The sequence below is a fragment of the Cyprinus carpio genome, chromosome B6, assembly GCF_018340385.1.
Source record: "Cyprinus carpio isolate SPL01 chromosome B6, ASM1834038v1, whole genome shotgun sequence".
Classification (NCBI taxonomy): domain Eukaryota; kingdom Metazoa; phylum Chordata; class Actinopteri; order Cypriniformes; family Cyprinidae; genus Cyprinus; species Cyprinus carpio.
The window spans coordinates 25,992,581-26,016,678 of NC_056602.1; the positions used below are offsets into that span (position 1 = coordinate 25,992,581).

Below are 24,098 nucleotides of genomic sequence, written 5' to 3' on the forward strand. Positions count from 1 at the left end.
AAACACAGCGTATTTCATTTCATTCATCATGACGTGTGCTCGTTCCTGTTTGTGTCGTCAATCTGGCAACATGCGTGTGTGTCAAGTCTGAGGAGGAGGGGCCAGTTGAAAAAAACCCTCTCCAATATTTTGAATTTGGACTGCAATACCTAGTTCAACCACTCGGTGTCAATCCTACATACAGCACCTTTAAGTGGTTGCGAAGGTGTTCTGATGATTTTAAACGTCACTATGCATTTTAGTTGCTAGGGTGTTTTAAATAGTTGCTAGGTGGTTGCTAAGGTATTATGAGCAATTTAAGAATGCTACTATGCAGTTTAGTTGCTAGGGTGTTCTGAATGGTTGCTAGGTGGTTGCTAAGGTATTATGAGTAATTTAAGAATGTTGCTCTGCAGTTGCAATGATGTTTTGAGTGGTTGCTATGTGGTTGCTAAGGTATCACAAGTCATTGAAGAATGTTGCTATGCTGTTTAGTTGCTAGGGTGTTTGAATGGTTGCTAAGGTATTATGAGTGATTTACATTTACATTTAGTCATTTAGCAGACACTTTTATCCAAAGATACTTACAAATGAGGACATTGGAAGCAATCAAAATCAGCAAAAGAGCAATGATATGCAAGTGTTTTAACAAGTCTTATTTAGCTTGACACAGTACACATAGCAAGGGTTTTTAGAATGTTGCTATGAAGTTACTAGCATGTTTTGAATGGTTGCTAGGATGTATTTTGAGTGATTTTAAACGTGTTTCGATGCATCAAATGCATTAATATTATGTCAACAATACATGAAACTCAGATTAACATATCAAGAAATTACAGATAGAAATGAATAAGTTACATAAATCGAGTCCAGAATTAATACTGTAGATTAGAACGTTAGATCTTTGTTTTTACAACACAAGCATTCTAACTGCACTTAACTTGAAATTTTGAGTAAGCTTTTGAGTAAACAGTTTTGTGGTTCTCGTGTCCATTCTATAAATACACAAGTAAAATCTATAGGGGAGATGCGTTGAGAGCGTCTCAGTAAACAAGTTATGAAACGCTGCCAACACGCATCTAATATACCTGTCTCAAAATAACATGGTGTGGTTTAGACGTCATCACTACAGAGGGAGGATCTGAGACACTGTCAACCTTTGTGGGCATGTATGGTTTGGCCAATAACACTGAATAATAGTTATATCCCCAGATCTTAGTTTGCGTCACATTAAGTGTGCTTGAGCTGATCAACTGTCACCTTGTTCCCTACAGAGAGAAGCTCCTGTCCAAACACAATCCTGTTACCGCAGCTCATCTGGACAAATGTTTGTCTGCAACCCTCTTGGATGTCATTTCTCTTAGCACTGTTGAGATAAACAGGAGAGAGTGAGAGTGATGGAGACAGAAGGGAAAGTCAAGCATGAGTGCTTCAGGAGTGACCCTTTAAAGAAACAGCTCTGATCACCATCACAGACGCTGTGAACACAATGACACACAGTGCACATTTACTGCATACACATGCAAAACTCACCAACATATGGAAGCCCATTTCTGCCATTGAGTAAAATATACAAAAGTTAATTGTGACTTTTTTATCTCACAATTCTGACTTTTTTCTCGCAAGTGCAAGTTTACATCAGAATTACATCAGAATTGCGAGTTATTAAGTCGCAGTTTGGTGTTATAAAGTCAGAATTGCATGATATGAACTGGCAATTCTGAGAAATAAAGTCAGAATTTAGATAAAAGCTCACAATTCATATCTCACAATTCCAACTTGTAATACGCAATTGTAAGAAATTACTATTTCCCTCAGAATTGGACTTTTATAACTCTCAATTGCCAGTTTATGTCTCACAATTCTGTGAAACAAGTCAGAATTCCAAGATATAAACTCGCAATTGCAATAAAGTCAGTACTGTGATATAAACTCAAAATTGCGAGTTTACATCTTTATATCTCTCTTCTTCAATATAAGTTTGTAATGTTTTCAACATTTTATTGTCTGATTGTCAGTGAGTTTCACACCAAATTTCAATACTTATCTTGCTAATAAGACCCTAAGTATAAGTAAATAAATATAATTATTATTGCAAAATAAAAAAAACCCAAACACTCCAAAATATATAATAGAACATATATGAAAAAGTGTTTAAAACTTCCTGCATGAACTTCCTGGACTCCAAGACCCTCGTCACGATAACCGCACTGGAAACTTCCTCTCAGGCCTGTAGTTCAGTGGTGCAGCAATACAGAGCGGCCCACAATGGCAACACAAATAAACACCACTGCGTATAAGCGTGCGATTTCCCTTTAGCGTAGGCTTTTGCTGTAATACGTAGGCCCTTTGTTTTTTATTGCGTAGGTTCTCTCTCCCATAAACCACAGACCTATGCTCTATTTACATTCATGCCTTCAGATGGCTTTTTCTTGCCAAAGCAGTGCAGGAGGACAAATTGACTTAAAGAAAGAAAGATGGAGAGCATGAAATGTTAGGCACAAGTACTTATTGTTCTTCTGTAAAATGCAGTATGATCAAAGGAGAGTTGTAATTAGTCTTGTCTTCACACCAAATGACATTTTAGGGATGGTTGCCATTTCTGTCTCAGCTATGTGTGAATTGAGACAGAGATGCCACTGAGATGAAAGAGAGTTTCTGTGAATAGATCTATGGTGTGAAAAGCTGTGAGGGGTCTTAGGGTATGTGCATTAAATATGGCAGAAAAAATGGCTCTTGCTAATGAATTTCCTCCATTTAAAATGCCAATCATACTGTAACTTTCTCGCACAAGCATTTCCACCACAAGTGGTAAAATACTGTGCTTTTACAGTGACTAATGGCGTAATGGGTAACTTAAGTATACTTTACCCTTCCCAAGTCGAGCAGAGGAGGACGGGTGTCCTTTTTCGAGCCATTGTTCCTCCTACGGTTTCTTCATAACCCTGTGTTTTCCCTTACATCTGTACAGGCCACTTCCCAGTAAAAATGAAACCAAAGGTTAAGAAGTCAATGTGAAAATGACATAATTAATGCAAGACAACCCCAGTAAACATTTTTTTTTAAAGTAATATAATTAAAATAAATTTATTTCATACTAAGTATACTTAACATCTATTAAAATATTTACTGTAGATTACTATTTGTGCACATTTCTTAATATTAACCCTAAAATGTGTTTTAATGTCACTATTGATGACGACTGTATGATCTATGAATAATATCGTTTTTTAAATGCAAGATGTTTAAAGTGTACCTGAAGTAGGCTATACTGGCAATAGTATAATAATACTTTAACACAATCAAATATACTTCAGTGTACTTCGGCACTACTTCTGCACGCATTAAGCACAAAATTAGTTGTTCCAATTTAGCAGAATTTAAGTATACCAGTTTAGTATATTTGCAGGGATTTTATGAAGTACATAAATATAAATGTATTAGTATACTTAGCATGAAATAAATGTATTTCAAATACATTTTAGTATATTTTTTTTTTCGCTAGGGAAAACCCATCTTATTAACAGGTGAAAAAATTGCACTTCCTTAATGTACTTAAAGTGTACTATTTTCACATACTAATTTTGTACTTAATATACTAAAAATGATTCTTTAGTACTTCTTAAAATAATCTTAAGAACATCTAAGTGTACTCAGCTGTGTAATTTTAAGACACCATGAATATGAACTGAAACGTGCTTTTAACATACTCTGTATTAAAAATGTATTTAGTTACCACTTATAGTACACTTGAGTGTACTAATGTTTGAAAGATGTCGAAAGCATATTTTAGTTCATATTCATGGTGCCTCAAAAATAGCACATTTAAGTACACTTGGATGTTCTTAAGATTGTCTTAAGTAGTACTAAAGAATCATTTTTAAGTACAAAATTAGTGCATGAAAACAGAGCATTCATAAGTACATTATGAAAGTGCACTTGTTTTTCACCTGGGGCTTGAATGCAATTGTCCCATATAGCAAAATAGCATTTTATTTAGACTTTAAGCATGTATTTAGATTTTAAATTAAGTTACATTAACATATACTTTAAAAATTAGTACAACATTAAAATTACATTTTGTTTCTAGTATTTCTTTCTTGTAAATGGCTGTATTCTCAGATTTGAGCTCCTTGAGTTTCCTGCAGGTAAAACTTATGAGTCTGTCCATCGGTTCTTTGTTTACAGCTGATAAACAGTGTTGATCTATGCCAGACAGAGGTCAGATATAGTAAAACATAATTAATCCAGAATTAATGTGTAACCGCAGGAGCCACATAAAAACAGGAAGTACTCTCTTTGCTGACAGGAAGTGGGTGAAAAACACATGTACGGCTGTGTGTAAATAGTGTTTTTGTGGCTCAGTGGTAGAGCATTGAGTTAGCAGCACAAAAGGTTGTGGGTTCGATTCCCAGCAAACACATGTTAGGTAAAAAGTGTTAGCCTAAATGCACTGTAAGTAGCTTTGGATAAAATGCATACATGAAATGTAATGTAAATGTAAAACTAGTTTTGTTGCATTCATCTTGTAAGATTGGAACTTTGTCACACTACTTGTGTTGCAAACTAAATCTGCGAAGCTCTGAGCCACATCCCACATCCTGATACACCTCTCCCTGCAGCGTTGTATAGTGCGGCTGAGTGTAATCATTTTACACACTTACATTACAGTAAGTAGTAAGTGCACATCATTGTGCAGGGATTCATACAAACAGATAACCTTCAGCGGGCCATTCATCTTTAGACCATAACTCATGTTGAGGAAAGGTGCTCAAACTGATGATTTCATCTTGCAGGTGATAAAAACTGTAAATTACATGCCAATCAACCACAAAGAAGACATTAGCAACTGCATAGCAACAGTCTGGGAAACCAAAAACACCCTAGCAACTGCACTGTAGTGTCCTAGCAAACACTCAGATCAATCAAGTAGCTTGGCAACACCCTGGCAACCACCCAGAACATTTTAGCCACTTCACAACAATGGCCTGGCAACCACCCAGAACTGCATAACAACAACCTGGCTACCCAAAACACCATAGACACTGCATAGCAACATCCTGGCAACCACCCAGAACTGCATAGCAACAACCTGGCAACCAGCCAAAACACCACTGTAACTGCATAGCAATGATCTGGCAACCGAGCAAAGAAAGGGCAACCACTCAGAACGCCCAAGCAACTGCATAGCAACAAACTAGCAACTGAACAAAAACATGGCAACCACCCAGAACACTCTAGCAACTGCATAGCAACGACCTGGCAACTTGCAAAGATATGGCAACCACCCAGAACACTCTATCAACTGCAAAACAACATCCTGGCAACACCCAGAACACCCTAACAACTGCACAGCAACAACCTGGCAACTGAGAAAAAAGACACGGCAACCACCCGGAACACTCTAACAACTGCATAGCAACAGCCTGGTAACTGGCAAAGACATGGCAGCCACCTAGAATATCCTAGTAAACCTTATCACTTTTTTCAGAACATGTAAAAATCTAGGGCCAGTTTTACTAACAGCTTGTGCCAGTGCGAACCGTCTTTTGGCTTTAAAATAGTACTGTTAGGATTTACTAAAGATGCTAATTTGCCCTGTTTAGTAACACTGGCCCCTAGTTGGAAATGTTACACACAAAAGGACAAAAACAGTGACAAAAAAACGGAAATTCATTTAAACAGTCCAAACTTCAAAATTATGTTGTATGATTACCAATCCAACTGTTAAACGAAAAATACATTCATTTATTCATGCTACAGCTCCATCAAGACCCCGTCATCATGAAAGTAGGTCAGTTGATTCCCCTCTGCCAACACAACTGTCACTGGGTCCTTGCCGCTCCTTGTCTAAACAGAAGGGAGATTTTCAATGCTCTTTGGTTTGTCCATTATGTTTACACTTTAAGTCATATTAGTCACGGTTCTTTTCAACTTTATGAGTCACTATGGCAAAGGCATATGACTAGCGCTCAAGCGTTACAAGGTACAAGGATCCTGTTCTGACCTCCCATTAGCCGGCTGTGGAGGGGCTTCTCTCTCTGGGACTTTACTTCACCTGTGGCATAAAGTGTGTAATTGTGTATCACAGTCCTTAGGTGCAAAAATAACTATTAGAGCTTATTGCTCTATTGAACCTTTGCTATCAACCTTTTCTAATAATATTTTACTACCCTGTTTTGTTCTCAGAACAATGAGTCATCTACCTTTTTTTTCTGTTGCCCTTATCTTATTTTAGCTTCTTGTTTATGCCGTATTGTAAATGAATGTGTCATATCGCTGCCTCTATGCTTACATGATAGTGTTACAGATGCCTCTGGCAAATGGAGATACAGATAACTAAAACCCTTTGTCCTTAACTGAATCTTTAAAGGAACAGTCATACAAAAATTAAATCTAAATGTCACAATTTACTCACTCCTGTGTCATTCTAAATTACTTTCTTTTTTCATTCTTTCCAGATAATTGAATAATTGATATATTAATTAGTTTTTAACATTAAAGGTGGATTGTGAATGAACAGTGAACACAATGAACAGTATTAATATTTGTAAATCAATAATAATCAAGTATTGTTCATTGGTTACTTTATGTTAGGTTATTGTTAGTTATACCATGGTCTGTCTGAATACTCAATTCTGATTGGCTGGCAGGTATGCATTAAACCCGTTTTTTATTAAACTCGACTTTTATTTATAAAATAGCCTAGATACTAGATCGTTACATTATATTTCTCAGCAATGAGTTAAGTAACGAAGTAACTAAACACAGCTTCATTGTTTGTAGAGAGATAATTAATTTGATAATTAATTCAAATAAATGTGATCTTACCTTACTATTTCATCTCTGTGTCTGATTTGAAGCGGGCAGATTGCTAGCACTTACAAGCCATAACTGATGAAAATAACCGTCATTTTTACCTGTCCGGTTAAATATTGTGCAGAAAACATAATTAACAGTTTTAACTTGTCAATACTGGCAAAGGACCATGGTATAAACGGGATAATGCATTGATAGCTGTGCATTAAACGATTTTAATGCACTTCACGAAGGCAACCACTTGGCCCCCACACTTTGCATTAAAATCATTTAATGCACAGCTAGCAGTGCATTATACCTTACTTACCCAATGCACAAAATAATGTTTGCTTTGTTGCAAAGTGTTAACATATGGCTTTATAAGACTTCATGTGTAGAGTCATATGACTTTCTTTTATGATACGTTTTATGAAACATTAAGGATTTTCAATGAAAAAAGTGCAGCATTAGCATTCTTCAAAATGTCTCCTTTAGTGTTTCACATTAAAATATAGTAATGCGTGTCTGGAAAAAAATATGACAAGTTTGAATCTGATCATTCATCAGTGCCAACAGAAGATACGAATCTGATTCTGATCAGTAATCAGTTTGTGTTTTGCACGAAATATGTGGCTGCTGGAATACTGAAGGCGTTGAGCTGCAGGTGGTTTCAACTGAGGTTTATAGAGTGAAAAGACAAACACATGATGGGCTCATGAACACCTCGGCAAGTGTGACCAGGGACACATGAGAGCATCACAGACTGCCTTTACCACCCCCTGCGACTGTAAATGAGGCAATGACGCATATTAAAATGACCAAATTGGGCAAAGGATACAGACACACATACACACACACACATTCACTCTTTCCAGGCAGCAAACTAAGGTGTGAGCTGACAGACTTTGAGAGGAAACAGGTCAGAGATAATGAAGAGAGTGCAAGTGTGTGCTGCTGTGGCCTTTAAAGGATGTGGGTGTGTGAGAGATAAGCATATTTGCCATGTAAATAAAACAATAAACACCTGATAAACAGACCAGTTCTTGACTTTTTTTTTTCCTGATTTTGCAAGATCATGGCTTGTGGCAAGACATTCAGTTCAGTTATTCCAAACGTGCATTACCCAACAGTCACAAACACAACGAACAACGTTATCAGCAAACACATCCTGCCAAGTTACTCAACCCAAAATCCATTCCCTCTAGAATTTAACCTGTTTCAGACTAAACCCTAGTAGGCCGAATACAAGTTGGTACTGCTCACACCAATCAAACACACTCCCACACAGGCCGGAATTCCTCGCACCTGATTCAGATTGGTGCAAAACCAAAAAACAAAGCATCAACGTTCTGTTAGTACATGTTTTGAATGCCTCCAAGCACAATTTTCTTGTTTTCTTTTATGTTTTTCTCACAAATCTCTTTTGTTTGATTGGGGGTCTGAATGATTCATGGTTTCGGTGAGCATTTCGTGTATGCTGTATATCCATATCCCACAAAAAATAACATGGAGTGTAGCATGATATCTTCTCAGGATATCTCCTTAAAAGCATGTTGGAAGCTTGTTCACATCTCTTACCTCCCTGGTTACAATACAGACACTGCACTCATATATCGATTCCCCATCTCCTATTTACAGTAATCTGACCTCATACTTCAGCAGCATATTAATTATTATCTTAGGTGGCCATAACAATTCATCTTAATGTTCTGTCTTTATGCTGAATTTTTATATTTATTGTGTGAAGTCATTCAATTTCAATGATTAAATCTACCAAATGCATGTCTTATTAACTTGGTATTACAGTTCAACTGCACACTATGGCTATGTTAAACAGCATACATTTGAATCAGTGGTTCTGAACTGAATTTGCTACATTAACCAGATTTTACATTGAACATCAAATTGTTACCCAATGCAGAACCAAAAATAAATGTCCATAAAATCATACATAAGAGTTATCAGTATTAGATTTAAATTTCCAATCTAATTCAACATTATAACTGTGTTTAACTTCTGATATATTTATAATTGAATGTTCAATGAGCAATTTTTTATTTGTTGTCATGTTACACACACTTCTCATAGAGGCAGCACAAAGCAAGCAAAGTATGTTTTCAAATTCCAAACCACCAATCAGAGAAGCTGATGTTTCCATGGAAACCGTAAATCATGCCAAAAGTGCTTAAAAGTAACCACCCATTCCTATGAAGTTGAGTCAGCCTTTCTTTGCTCTCAAACTTATAAACGTCCATATGCTGAAATAAACTTAAAAATCATTGTTTCGTCTTATCTCTAGTCAATAGTTTTACTGTATATTACAGTGTTTTTTTTATGATTTAATTACATCTTTTGCAATGTAGAGCATGGAGGAAAAAAAGAGCGTGATTTTGGAGAAAGGCTTTGGGAGAGAGATTCCAGTCCAACAGTTGGTAAAGTGTAAAAGATTGAGAGAGAGAGACAGAAAAACTTACACAAACACTACAAAACTTTGCTGATTAAGATGAAGATTAGCATTAACTTCCATCCTGTTAGCATTCAAAAAGAAATAATTCAGTTACTTAAGCAATTAAATCATCATTCATGACACCTCTGCAGAAAATGACACTCATTCAATTCAGTATTAGCACTTTAAACTGTGATGTTGACTCAGAAAAACCACAAATGCTGCATTCATCCCTGCAACCCCTCCCACTGCAACACAAACCTCTACACACTTCACCTGAGAGTGTGCATCTGTTAAACCACTCATACACAGTCTTAGTCACTTCACCTGGGTCAGTACCTGTCATATGAGGTGACATGATGAGCTCTGTTCTAAAACCTAATGAGATTCACAAGAACAAGCTTCAAGAATGACTTTCCACAGAACAAGGGTAATGTCTACATCCTAACTATTATAGGAACCCATAAAAGACTAATATACCTGCATATCCAACAACTCTTATTTTGACAGTCCAAACCATACAAATGTGAAATGCAGAAGCAGCTAACTTTAATGAACATAAAATACATAACACAATCAAATATTGAGCAAAATAACCCATTTAAAACTATTTTTGTCAATACTTCTGTTTTGAAATCAACATTTCTCTTGGCTCATTCTCCTCTATTGAATGCCCCCCCCCCCCCACAATGCAGTCTGCCCTCTGTGTTAAAAATACAATTCTGTCTAAGATTTTAGCAACAAAAAAATGTTGCTGCCTATGCTTCGGAAAAGCTGTCTTGTCAAGAGTACACCTATGATGCTTTAAATGCTATTTGGTTGAAGGGCTAATTCACCAATAAATGAACATAAGCCCATGAATTACTAACCCTCAAGGCATCCTAGGTGTATGTGACTTTCTTCTTTCAGACGAATCCAGTCAGAGTTATATTATAAATTGTCTTTGATCTTCTTAGCTGTTTAATTGCAGTCAGCGGGTGTTTGGCAGTTCATCAGTCCAAAAGAAGTGAAATAAAGCGCATCCATCCATAATAAAAAGTGCCTCACACAGCTCCAGGGAGTGAACAAAGTCTTCATGTAGCGAATCGATGCATTTATGTAAGAAAAATAACCATATTTAAAACATAATATTCACTTTAATCTAGCTTGCGCTCACTGTTGTACACAGAAGCAGCTCCGGGCGGATGACACATGAGGTTGGCTTTGCACATATGACATTCTTTAGGACGTAGAATCTTCTTTATTTAAGTGATTGTAAATATCAAGTAACACAACTTATGACTAAAATACTATATTTGGTTATTAATATTTGTTTTTATGTGTTCAATGTTAATCAATGTTGCAATAAATATGACATTGTATTAAATGCATGCATAATTATGCACACATTTATCTGAACTTAGTCCAGAGACGTTATCATTAACCAAAACTAAACTATAAAACATTTTGCTCATTTAAATTAAGCTGAAATAAATTAATATTTAAATATTAGACAAAAAACTTTACTAAAACTAAAATTTAGTTTTGTTGTTTATGTTGAAGCACTAAAATTACCAACTGAAATGAAACTAAAACATGAAGAAAACTAATACATTAATTAAATGAATACCTTAAAACTGTTTAGAAATAAAGTAAAAGTCAAACAAAATCTGAAAAAATCAAACTAAAAGCTAATTCAAATATTCCTAAAAATGTAATAGCATAAAATAATACTAAAATAACACTATAACTTATAAAGAGAGAAAGAAACTGTAAAAAAGAAAAATTGAAAGAGTGTGTTTTATAAATGACGATGGCTTAAACTTTACAACCACTCCTTGAGAAATGCAAATATTGCCCACCTTTACCACAGGGCTCTCTCTCTCTCTCTCTCTCTCTCCCTCTTCCATTTGGAAATATATCATCACCTATTCACACCCTCACGTCTTTCCTATGGGAAAGAATGTGCTCATTCATGTTCTACCAAGGATATCAGTTAATCCAACTGAATGTAATCCGACTAAATCATCTGTGCTTGCTATTATCCGTCATGGAACTGGGAGGGGCGGCGGTTTATTTGTTTACCAAGGCCTAAGGGGTTAGTTATTTCATAAATGACATGAAATAACAGTAAGAGTATCCAAAGAACACACTGTGTGTGTGCGAAGCTGTACATTAATGGGTTTGACATCAACAGGATGCTGCTGGTAAAGCAAGCCTGTACAGCTCAACACTGAATCACACATTCCTTGATCCGTGAGAATAAACTTTCACTCACTTTCTCACTTCCTGTGCACCAAACCTCAACCCCGTTCTCTCTCAATCGTCCTCTAGAGTTGTGCATTTCATTCAAAAAGCAGCATGGTAATATTTTGGTACATGTCCAAAAATATGGTAACATCATTGCACCATATGTAAAAGATGTCAGTCTTTCAGAGGGACTTGTGTCTTCTCCCAGCTGTTGGTCTCCATTTGACCCAGTGAACCGTTTACAGGAGGCATTTGCCATAGGACCGTGTTTATTTAAGCTGTTTATATGGTTAAGACTACTGCCTTATACATACTGTCGGAGGATCCAGGATGCATACTAATCTCAGCAGCCTCCATCCACGCTAAATACACACGTTACACCCTCACAGCGCTCAAACATTACAGACGGTGGGATACAGAACATACAGAACTAGGGCCAGATTTACTAAACAGGGCAAATTAGTGTGAGAGCACAATCTCATAAAAGCACTAATGGGAGTGGAAAGTTTTGACAATGTGCAAATTAAAGAACACAGACGCAGTCAGATAATTTCCATAATGACCAATGCAATCTACCAAATTAGCAGAGGGCTGCAAGCACAGCAGACAGTAATCAGGTGCAGGTAATCTACTAACAACACAGGCTCAAAATGGGTTATGCTTTTTTCTTGAGAGGTAAATAATGGTGCAAGTATCAGTAAATTGATTACCGCAAACCTTAGTAAATTAACCTTGCATTATTCATCTAAATGCTTTCCTCGCATTTTTTTTGCATCTGAAAGGAAATCTCCTACAAATGCATATTCAATAAAGCCGATCACAAAAATAAGTATCCCCACCATTGTATAGCGAATGTTTCACTACATGTCTGTAGTAAACCTGATGGTAGTTTTGTAGCACCAAATGAGGGATTGAGCTTTTGCAAGCTGTTAAACTGCATCTAACTGTATATTTGTGCATTGCATATGGCAAAGCATAAAAAAAAAATGCTGTACTATTCAAAAGCAAGGTTTATTTGTTGGAAGAAAGAAATATATTTTACAATAAATCCTGCTTTTTAACTTTGGATTATTCAAAGAATTCTGAAAAAATGTATCATGGTTTCCACAAAATGATTTCTAAGGGATCGTGTGACACTACATAAACTGAAAATTCAGCTTTTCCATGATAAGGAATAAATTGCATTTTTTAAATATATTCAAATACAAAATAGTTATTTTAAGTTGCAATAAAATTTCACAATTTATTTTAAGGTCAAATTCTCGCTATGAACAAACCATTAACTGTGACTTTTGCCTCAATAAACTCCCAATTTGCTGCTTATTAATAGCTAGTATGGTAGCTGTTAAATTAAGGCAATGGGAAGGATTAGGGATGTAGAATATGGTTATTCAGAATGTGCTTTATAAGTACTAATAAACAACCAATATGCTAATAATAGGCATGCTAATAAGAAACTAGTTAATAGTGAGAATTGGTCCCTATACTAAAGTGATACCCTGCGTTTTACTGTAATTTTGATCAAATAAATGCAGGCTTGGACATCTTTCAAATCTAACTGACCCCAAATTTGCCTTTTAAAGGAAGGAGAAAATATCTACTGCTTTTAATATTCTGCTATCAATGTCCGAACTGCATTTGAAATTCAAGTACAAATTCATCTGTGATGGAGCCAAACTATGCAGATTCTAACACAAATAGAGTGTGTAACATACTTTGCTCAAAATCTGTCAACAGAACTATGTGTTTGAATGTTAGATAACACTTCTCCTGTGGTTCATACATTTACCAGCTGTCATGTTTCTAAATCTTAGGATAAACATTTAACCATATAAATATTAATATTTAGAATATCTGAACATATTATTAGCATACTGCTTTGGATATTACAGACTTCCCATTCAAGCAAACAGAAGCTGTATTTCCACAACTACAATATAGCTGTGATGGCTGTCAAGTGGACTGACTCACGGACTTTCACCGAGAGTTCTTCAACTCTAGTGGTATGAAGGTTTGTTTACTTAAGTTGACACTGTCATTCTAAGACTGATATGGATGTAAATTAATGTACAGAATATTCAAAGCACTTACTCAGCACTGTTAACAGATATATGATTGCTTACTTGCTCACTAAACCGCATACAGTAGAGAGCTCTTGTTCCCTGCTTTCTGCATGCCTGACTCCTAAAGGTTCACACACACACACACACACACACACACACACACACACACACACACACACACACACACACACACACACAGTGAAACATCTGTCATCATCTGCTAACCCTCAGCTCAGCCCCAAACCTGTAGGATTTTCCCATTTCTTGGAAAGGTTCTGCAGGCGGTTGAAACCGTCCAAGCGGTTGAAATAGATCTGTACACAAGATATTTGTTGACATTGTTATTTTTACGTAAGCTGAAATAAAATAAATAATAAGATAATAAAATATAAATATATCATAAAAAACTTGATAATAAAAACAAATATTTAAATATAATATATCATAAAAGACACAAATCAGATACACATACATTACCTTTCAAAAGAAATAAATACTTATATTCAGCAAGGATGTGTTAAATTGATAGTGATGTAAAAACTAATCTTGTCACAAAAGATTCCTATATTCCCATTTAATAAAGGCTATTTTTTTTTAAATACTTTTTAAAAAATGTATTTGAAAAAAATGTATCATAATAAATTTTATAATAAATCAGCATATTATTATGATTTCTGAAGTATCATGTGACACTGAAGACTGGAGTAATGATACTGAACATTACAGGAATAGATTTTATTAAAATCTAATAATAAAAAGTATATTAAAATAGACAACAATTATTTTAAATTCTAATAGTATTTCACAATATTACTGTTTTTACTGTATATTTGATGAAATAAATGTAGCCTTGATAAGCACAAAAGAATAAAAAAAAAATCTAATTGATCCCAAATTTATGGGTATTGTAGTACATGTGTGTGTATGTATATATATATATATATATATATATATATATATATATATATATATATATATATATATATATAGATATATATTTAGAGAGAGAGAGAGAGAGAGAGAGAGACTAAACTGAACTAGTAAAACTTAAAATGAAAACAGAAAATATAAAAGTAAAAGCTAATTTAAAATATCAGTAAATGTAACAGTATTTAAATAATTCCAGAATAGCACTGCTTGATATTATATCATACTAAAGATACTAAAATAAATTTGCATGCTTTTGAATAATCAAATAATTCTAAGTATGATAAGATGATTACAAAGGCAACCATTGTTCATAATTCATCAGAGACTCTATGAACTCTTTTGGCTTAAGCCAGTAACCTATGGCAACCACCTAGCAATGCCCTTGCATCATTTTTGCCACTCACATTTTCTTAGAAAATGTAAATATCTATTTATTATAATAAGAGCAATTCATGAACTTTATGATTAACCAGACCACTAATGATTGACATTACACCCCCTTACTCTGTGAGAGAGGGAAGCTGTCTCTAACAGAGCTCTGGACTTTGATGAAGCCGCCAGCCAATCAGCTACACAGGCCGCTCAGATACGTAATCTGACCTATCTCCCAACACAACTCAGAATAGCTTCTGTGTGGTGGGAAAATATGTCCTCATACACATATGCATAAGTGAGTGATTAAGAAACAGAGAGACTCCATGTTTAGCGAACAAATCTAGTGTGAGCCAACAGCATGTAATATACACCCAATGACCCGCTCCTGACACAATCTGTCTTATCTGCAGAGTTAAATTACTCTGTAGTTAAAGGAACACTAGACGACATTCATTAGATCCCATTCAGCCAGTGTTTCAAGGGGTATAAAAACAGTGGCTTCTTTAAAGAAATATTTTATCCAAAAATATTAATGTCTTATTCTGCAAGACCTTATTCTAAATTCTTAATCCTACCCAATTCTTAAACTTTACAACTACAGTACTTTACTATGCATTAATAAGTAATTAGTAATTATGAGAATATATTGAGGCAAAAGTCATAGTTAATAGTGAGAATTTGACTCTAATCTAAAGTGTGACCAGAATAATTTATGTAGTTACCTGAAAGAATTAAAAGAACCATTTCATGTCTATCACTTTTTCATTAACTTGCCGAGGTTGATATAGTTTTTAGAAAGTAATTAGTAAAAAGTAGTTTTTGGAGAGAGTAATTTGTACAGTAATCTAATTTCACTGTTGAAGATGTAATTAGTAACTAGTAATTAATTAATTTTTTAAAAGTAACATACCCAACAATGGTTATGACTTCAGAAGACTTCAGAAAAATATTGTGCAAGAATCACAAGAACTAATTTTATTTATTGATATATATTTATTTATTGAAGCATGCATCCTCAGCTCCTGTTCTTGTTCTGTAATTGATGACAGAAAAGTCATTTTTGGGTGACCTAATTATCATTCATGCTGAAGCTAATGATTCTATGATGTAAAAACTCATAACGTAAATGTCCCCATCACACTGACTATAATAAAATAACCAGCTCTTTGAACAGATAACCGGTCATGAAGTGCTAGAATGAGTGACGTCATTGGCTAATGTTCAGTATCTGCTGAATCGACCAACAAGATAAGCTTGACAGATGCACTTTCTCACATGACTACAAACGGACCTGGTAGTGCTGTAATAGTAACTAAACGGCATGTGTTATTACATCAATAACATTAGTACATTTCCCCTTACGTTTTAGCTAGCTTTTATCACATGACCAAACACTACCTGGTGCTCCCTGTTTTCACCTTGGATTTGATCTTATAAATGCTGATTTTCAGCTGAAAGTGGAACATGTCCTCAGCAGTGTCACTCGGACATTAGTGTGGCTGTCAATCAAGTTCTTTGTACATGACATTCACGGGTTCACTGAACACGGTGCAAATCAGGGCAGAATGACCATTAAAATTTTGACCTACTGAAGTAATTTTGTTATAGTATTTATTTTGGGTTATTAAACTCAAGATAACCTTTTGTTGTTGTTGTTGTTGTTGTTATTGTTGAAAGAAAATAATATTTTTATCCAGTAAAGCAGCATTAAACTGATTACTAGAGACAGTAAAGACTTTTTATGAAAGTAAGGAAAATTATATTAGAAATAAAACCTGTTCTTTTAAAATGTCAACTTTACCATCACAGTAACAACTTAGATTTGAAAATATATTGTAAAATAGAGAGCAGTTATTTAAAATTTTAATAATATTTCACAACATAACTAATATTACTATATTTTTGATCAAATAAATGGTAAGCGTAAGAGACTTCTTTCAAAAACATAAAAAAAAAACGTATAGACCCCAAACGTTTAACACGTATAGTATTGGTATGTAAATTTCATTACAGCAAGTAAAATTTAAATAAACACTCATTTTACTCTATATTAACTTATGAAAATGCACATTATTTATTTTGAAATGGACAATCGGCACAGTCTTCTGAAGCTGCTAATATATAATTGGCCTATTAATCAGCATGGTGGATCTCTGTAATTACAAGCAAACCAAAATGTAAAATTCTTTGCTTTCAACTTCATAAAAGAACAAAGAAACCTCATTTTCCACTGAGCTCTGACAGGAAGAGCTGTGTTGAGGTCGAGAATTAGAAAGCTGAAATGCAAAGAAAGAAAAGGCATCAGCAAAAAGCTTTTTTGACAGTCTGAAATACTTTAATAATGATCCCAGTTCTTTTTGAGATCGAAATGAAACCAAAGCTCATGATTCAGGAAGGAAACCGCTCTGTGTATGCTGCGGTAACACATGCAGAGGAGTAGGGTGTACAAAGCCTTTCAACCGCCCATAAAGTTTTCACTGCCTTTGCTTTAAATTCCTGTGTGAGAGGGTGCATGCGTGTGGCATACATGTTTGCGTGGGACTGCTGTGTGGCCTGCGAGCGACAGCTTTTCCATTCTTTCACCGAGTCAGGGAGGAGTGTGTGTCGGTGTGATTACAGACTAGCAGTATCCTTCCTCCCCCTCGCTGAGCTTCACATAGTGTGGTCTCAGAGGGCCTCCGAGGATCTTCACTAACTGTGTTCCATCACGAGCATGCACACACATGACAAACACGTATGTGTGTGAATGCACACACACTTTGAGTTCCCTTGAGAATGAGTACGGTTCCCCAAACAGCCTTTCCGTAAAGAGCTCTTAAGAGAAACATTACCATTTTCTTAGTTTAAGGAAACTTTTCCAGGTGGTTTATTATTAGTTCAGTTTAGTGTCTCTTTAATATTCTGGGGTCAGATTCATGGAATATTTTAAAGAATAAAATTCTTCTTAACTGCTATCTTGTTCTTATTTTCAAAAAGAAAAAACATAAATTAAAACAAAATTTTTGAAAAGAACCGTAGATCGATATAACAATAAATAGAACAACAGATAGAACAATAGATACAGTAGATAGAAGATAAGCTATATGAATTTATGAAGTTATTTCCAATTAATTGTTGCATTTAAGAATTACAACACAGCATTAGAAAACATATTTCTAGGGATGTGCACAATTTTTCTGAAGTGAATGATAATGTAAACAACATTGAGTCATTACTATTTGTGAAATGCAAAATTTTACTGAATTCGAAATTCAGTAGTCTAACAACTCTACTAAAACAACTCAAACAGGGAGCATGTTTTTTAATTTCAGCCCATATGACATAATGTTTGTCAGCTTTCAGCACACAGGAGAGCACCCATACACCAGACACATTCACTGTAGAGAAAGCACAAAAAAGAACTGTTTCTCATGGAGCTGATATTTGAGAGCTCAGCAAGAACTGCCATTCATTCAATCAGTTAAATCTAAAAGACTGTCATTTTCTTCTTAAGCTGTTCTTAAGAATATATTTGAGAACTTCTTAATAATTTTTGAAGAACTGCATGTGAATGACTCGAAACTAATCTTAAGAAATTTCTTAAATTCTTTCTCATGAAGATTATCGTAAATCCAGCCACTGGTCTCTAGATATGGCTCAACTTCATTTAATGTAAGCTGAAGTGGTTTTTATTTCATCATCTTTCAGACAAAAATGTAATGCATTTAAAAAAAAAAGGCAAATACAACAAGTGTAATACTTAGTGTTGGTCATTTTAACAAACTTCGCTACACAATTTATTCAACACTCTGCACAAGCAAGCAACACTCACATTTTCTTAAATTTTTGTAAAATGGGTGACTAATTAGACTTTCAAAAGGGACAAATCATGGAAGTATCCATGTATCCTTAACAGCCCAATTATTGGGTGTTTTATGAACAATCTTTAAGATTATGGCCAAGTATGTCAAGAATTCATAAAGCATGGCAAGAAGAAAAGTCAGCAAAACTGAAGGTGAATGATAGGGCCTGCTAAGAAGAACTAAACAACACAAAACTATTGCAGCAAAGTGACAGCAAACTTCAATATTTACCTTGAAGTCCACGTTTTCTCAAATACAGACCAGAGAGAGCTTCACATCCATGAAAGAGCTGCAAATGCTAAAACATTAATCACAGATACCAATGCTAAAATGCAAAAAAGATGGAGTCATGATCATGAAACCTGAATAGCGGAGCACCAACATCTGTCCTGGCCAGACAAATTAATTGATTTGAATATCATCAAACCACTGTGGACAGTTTTAGAGAGAAGACTGAGAAACAGATTTCCTCCTTCAACATGGCAGATGTTCAAATAGACAAAAGTCCATTGCAGACTATTCACAAGGCGTATGAATCTATTCTAAGACGGTGGGATGCTGTATTACAAATGGTAGCGAAACACCTTAATGAAGAAATATTGCATATTTCCTATATGTTGCATATACTCATACACAAATGCACATATAAAATCACATTACATGCTGCACATTCCTTCTAAATCTCTGTCCACCCAGATGTTCTCTTTAGTTGTCATCATGCCACCACCATTCGCACCACAAAGCCCTTATATGGGAGTCTCTGTAGGCCACGATAATGACAACTGTTAGAAAGATCAAATGTCTCAGCCACGTTGCATTACACTGTGAGAGAGAGAGGAAGCGAATGAGAGAAAAAATAAAAATGGGTTAGTTAAAGGTACAGGTTTTCTTTTTTTAAAGAGCGGTGATGTTACTTACGGGAAAGAGGAGGGTCTATGAAGGCAAATGTTAAAGACACACCTGGGAGTTCACACGTGCACCGCACGCAACGAGAGCGTGGTGGGAGTATTGACGGAGCTGTCAGTTATAAATGGGTGGGATCAAGTGGAGGATTTTGGAAAGGGGGTGTAAGGCATCTTTCGACTTGCATTCGTAATGTGAGAAGGGGGAGATGGGCTTTTCTGGGTAAACGTAAAGGCTACTCGAGTTCTTCCATGGAAATGTGACACGTTGACTGTTGACAGTGCCAATGGTACTGCAGTATTCTTCTGTTTGCTAAAGCTGATTGGCTTTGGAGATGCAGCCAAAGCTGCAACCCCATTCATACTGTCTCGCGCCTGGATTTACTACATAGTGAGCAAGAGGCCCACGCTGCCAGACTAAACGCAGCCCATTTCTAATTCTCTAGTCTAAACACTTCTTTCTGGAATTCTGAAGCACACATACTTCTGAACACAGTTAAGCTTTAGGCTGTAGCACACTTTATGAAAATGTTTAAAAAGATAAAGACAAAATCGCAAACTAATTGTCTGTCTGGATGTGCGGTAAACCGCTGCTGATGAAACACTTAACTGCCCAACTTAGCATTCAAACGGAAAGGGAGAAAAAGAACAGCCAGCACAATGCAGCCGGCACGCTTCCTCATTCTAAGCCCATGCTTCTCGCTCTCTCGGCTCTCCTCTGAAGGAGGCTTTCTGTGAGGAATGCATTTGGAAGACTGCCAGTGTTTTTGCACAGAGCAGGAACAGGCCCTCCCTTTGTCAGAACTGTACGCCATTGTAGTATTCTTTGCCAGCTGCTGCGCTGCGACCTGATTGGCTGCCGTTTCGCGCGCTTCCCCTTCTCTCACAGCCGAGAAAGAGAGAACAAAAGGTCAATGAGTCCACTGCGCTGAGGGGAGGGACCTCATGTGATACTCCATCTCTCGCTCTCTCTCTTGCATGCTCACTGACACTTGTTCCAGAAGCTTCTACAAATGAGCCTACTCTGAAAAAGGTTTTTTTTCTCTCTCTCTGTCATACAAAAACATACAGGTTAAATATACTTCTGTTTAAGGAAAAGGAAATATTTGTATATAGAGACAGAACAATATAGATAAAACAAAAGATACATAAAATGATGGAACGACAAGTATATGGATGGATGGATGGATGAATAGAGGAAAATAAAAATCTAAAATAGAATGATAGATATAATGATAGAAAGGCAGAATGTTAGAAGAGCAGAATGATAGAACAAAGCAACAAAAGACAGAATGTTAGAATGATAAATAAAATGATAGAAACCAACGGATAGGTAATATGATGGATGGATGGCTCTATGGACAGAATGGCAATATATAGATAGATAGATACTGCATTGATAGACAGACAGACAGACAGATACATAGACAGACAGACAAAATGCTAGACAGACAGACAGACAGACAGACAAACACACAAAAAGATAAAAATAACTCCTCAAAGAGCTTGTATGCCTCCACACGCTCAGGATAGATAGATAGATAGATAGATAGATAGATAGATAGATAGATAGATAGATAGATAGATAAAATACTAGACAGACAGTCAGATAGACAGACAGATAGTCAGACTTTCTTTGGTTTGACTGTATCAGGTGAGAGCATAAGGCAGACAGACAGATACTGGTTTGTGTCAGGTGAGATAGTTAGGACTGAGTCCTTAGTAAGATCAGCTGGAGCTGAAGTATCACTGAGCTAGAGCAGCACAGCTGGAGTTTCTACCTGTGTGGGAGTCTGGTTGAGGCAACACACACTACAGAGGCCTCTAGTGGTTAAGTGGCACCATGACGACACACGGCTATTATTTTACAGTACATTCACTGCCAGCATCTATTAAAGGACCTTTATTTTTCAGGCTCCATTGTGAAGATGTTGTTTGAAGTCTGAGAGGGAACATGTAACTCAAGGAGCACAGAGAGGTGGTAAGGGCTCCTAGGGATCTGCCAAACTTCATTACCTCAGCATGATACACACACACACACACACACACACACACACACACACACACACACACACACACACGTCCATGTGGCACCGACTAACACCATCAGAGTGTGTGGCACTGTAACTCAACACACAGAACGGCCTCCTCATTCACGTGGCACAGGGTTGCAATAGGGTTACCATGGTTACCACAGACACTGGATACAAGTCCAGCTGCATTTTGGCGGGAAAATTCCCTCTAAAAAAAAAAAAAAAAGCTTTTGTGTACTTTTATATTCTTTGTACTGAAAACAGGCAGAGAGAAGATCATTTCAACTGTGAGAGGAAGCAAACAGGACATTTTTTCCCTCTTCATTACTATTTATAATATTCACAAAGTTTTTGTAATACGTAAAGTTTTTACCTTTACAAAAAATACTGTGCACTTGAGTGACACAGAGGGTAAAACTATGGTATTAAAATGAAATGGCACTAAAATTCATATGTATGGTTCACCATGGTGCTACTATGGTACTATTTTGTAAGCGTGGTAAGCTAAATATTTTGCAATGCAACAGTGTAAGAACAATCTTACACAGAGTCATATATGTCAATCTGCTAATTTAATTCAACATAATTTATGGTCACATTGTGTCAAAACAAGAAACACATGAAACACGACACTCTATCGCAATTTGAGGAATTGTTAACACAATTTTAGGATGGGTGTAATAAAACACACTCCATTAACAAACTGACAAACCGCCTTTTTCAACCTGAGATGAAGTCCAAGAGCTGTTAGTCATATGACACTGCCACAATGACTGAAGGACATTTACCTGATTCACACTTCAAACGTAACTCTGGCTACATATTAACACGTTAACTGTACAGTTAGTATAATAGCCAAGTCATAGCACATAGGTTTGTGCTGCATAGGTTGGCAAACAGAAACCGTGCGGAAGGCTCAAAGGGTTAGTAAATCTAACGGTTAGGGTCGTAAAAGCATTTCCTCCCTGTAGGTGTGGATTGCAACAGATGCTTCAGCGCGTAAACTCTCAGTCATACAGATATAATTCTCAGATTATGAGTAGGCGATCTTTACAAAGACTTAAAGGGACAGACTTCAAACAAAATGAAAGATTTGTCATCATTTACTCACCCTGGTGTTGTTCCAAATCCATCTTTCTTTCTCCTGTGGAAAACAAATGTTTCACTTTTCAATGCAATTATAAATCAATCGTTGCTTAAACTTTGAAGCTTTGAAAACAACAAAAGTACCATAAAACTGGTTTATGAGACTTGTACACTGTATTTCAAGACTTCTGAAGACTTACGATAGCTTTGCATAAGAAACAGAGTGAAATGCACGTCTTTTTTCACTGAAACTCTAAATCCAGTTTTAAACGGTAAACCTGATCAACCAATTCACCGAAAAAACAAAAACAAAATTAGACTCGAAAGAACAATTTGTTCGCACATCAGACATCTTTACCTCTCTTATGAACATGTCAAGGAGAGCTAGTGTGGATGTTAGAGAAAATGATTTTAATTTAGGTCTGTTTCTCAAACAAAGATTTAACATGACTTTATTAGATGCACAAGTTATATTGACCACTTTTATGGCAGTTTTTGAGGTTTCAAATACACAGACTACTTTCTTCTAAACAGAAGTTTCCCCTTCATGACATAACTGTGATTTTTCAGTCATCATGTGAGTATACCCCCAGCAACATAATCAAGTGCGAGAGAAGCCACCCACAAATTAGATTCGGACGCTTCATGATGCCCTCACACTCACACGTACAAATACACAAACATGCAAGTGTTCACAAAAACAAGGCAAAAATGAACAGTACAGTGACTCAAGTTACGTCAAACACTCACCAACTTTCTAAAATCAAGTGTGCATGACATGCTTATGTACAGTACCCTTCAAAACCTTGGAAAGAAATTAATGCTTTTATTCAGCAAGAATACATTAAATTAGTCAAAAGTGACAGTAAAGGCATTTATATAGTTACATAAGTTCTATCTTGAATAAATTACGTTCAAATTTAACTTGATCAAAAAATACTGAAAAAAAATGTATCCATGGTTTCCACAAAGACATCTGATTTCAGAAGCATGTTTTCTAAGAAAATGATTACCATTAAAGTGTGCAGTGATTTCTGAGACTGAAATCACAGTTGGTTTGTCTCCTCATCAGTCATGAGAAAGTTTTTGTGCAGCAGCACAATTTTGAGACACAGAGCACAAAGCCAATTTTGAGACAGACGCCGGAGTGATGCGGCGATCAGGAGATGAGAGCAGCGTCACGCGGCACGTCAGAGATCACGGCCATGACCAATCACAGATGCTGGCACAACTACAGAAGACACAACCAGACACAAGTTTATTAAGACCGCCTAATGAGGAGGAGGGAGGAGAAAGAGAGAAACAGAGGGAGAGAGGAACAGAAAGCACTCAACTTTAGCTCTGGCACAACTTACAGGGATAGATCAGCCAAAATGTTAATTTCTGGCATCTTCTATTCAACCTCATGTTGTTTC

At 36.1% G+C, this 24,098-nt stretch overlaps 1 long non-coding RNA gene across 4 annotated transcripts in view; it reads right to left on the bottom strand.

Moving 5' to 3' along the window:
* The window catches only part of LOC109091664, a 39,791-nt gene that overhangs the window by 12,521 nt on the left and 3,172 nt on the right, over window positions 1-24,098 (bottom strand). For 3 of the 4 annotated variants that reach the window (XR_006155048.1, XR_006155045.1, XR_006155047.1), the window contains exons 2-5: window positions 23,697-23,914; window positions 22,709-22,741; window positions 2,851-2,954; window positions 1,240-1,345 (exon numbers count right to left, since the gene is read on the bottom strand). This is a non-coding gene — a long non-coding RNA (uncharacterized LOC109091664). The remainder of the gene's footprint in view (window positions 1-1,239; window positions 1,346-2,850; window positions 2,955-22,708; window positions 22,742-23,696; window positions 23,915-24,098) is intronic. The other variant, XR_006155046.1, reaches the window with a different exon arrangement.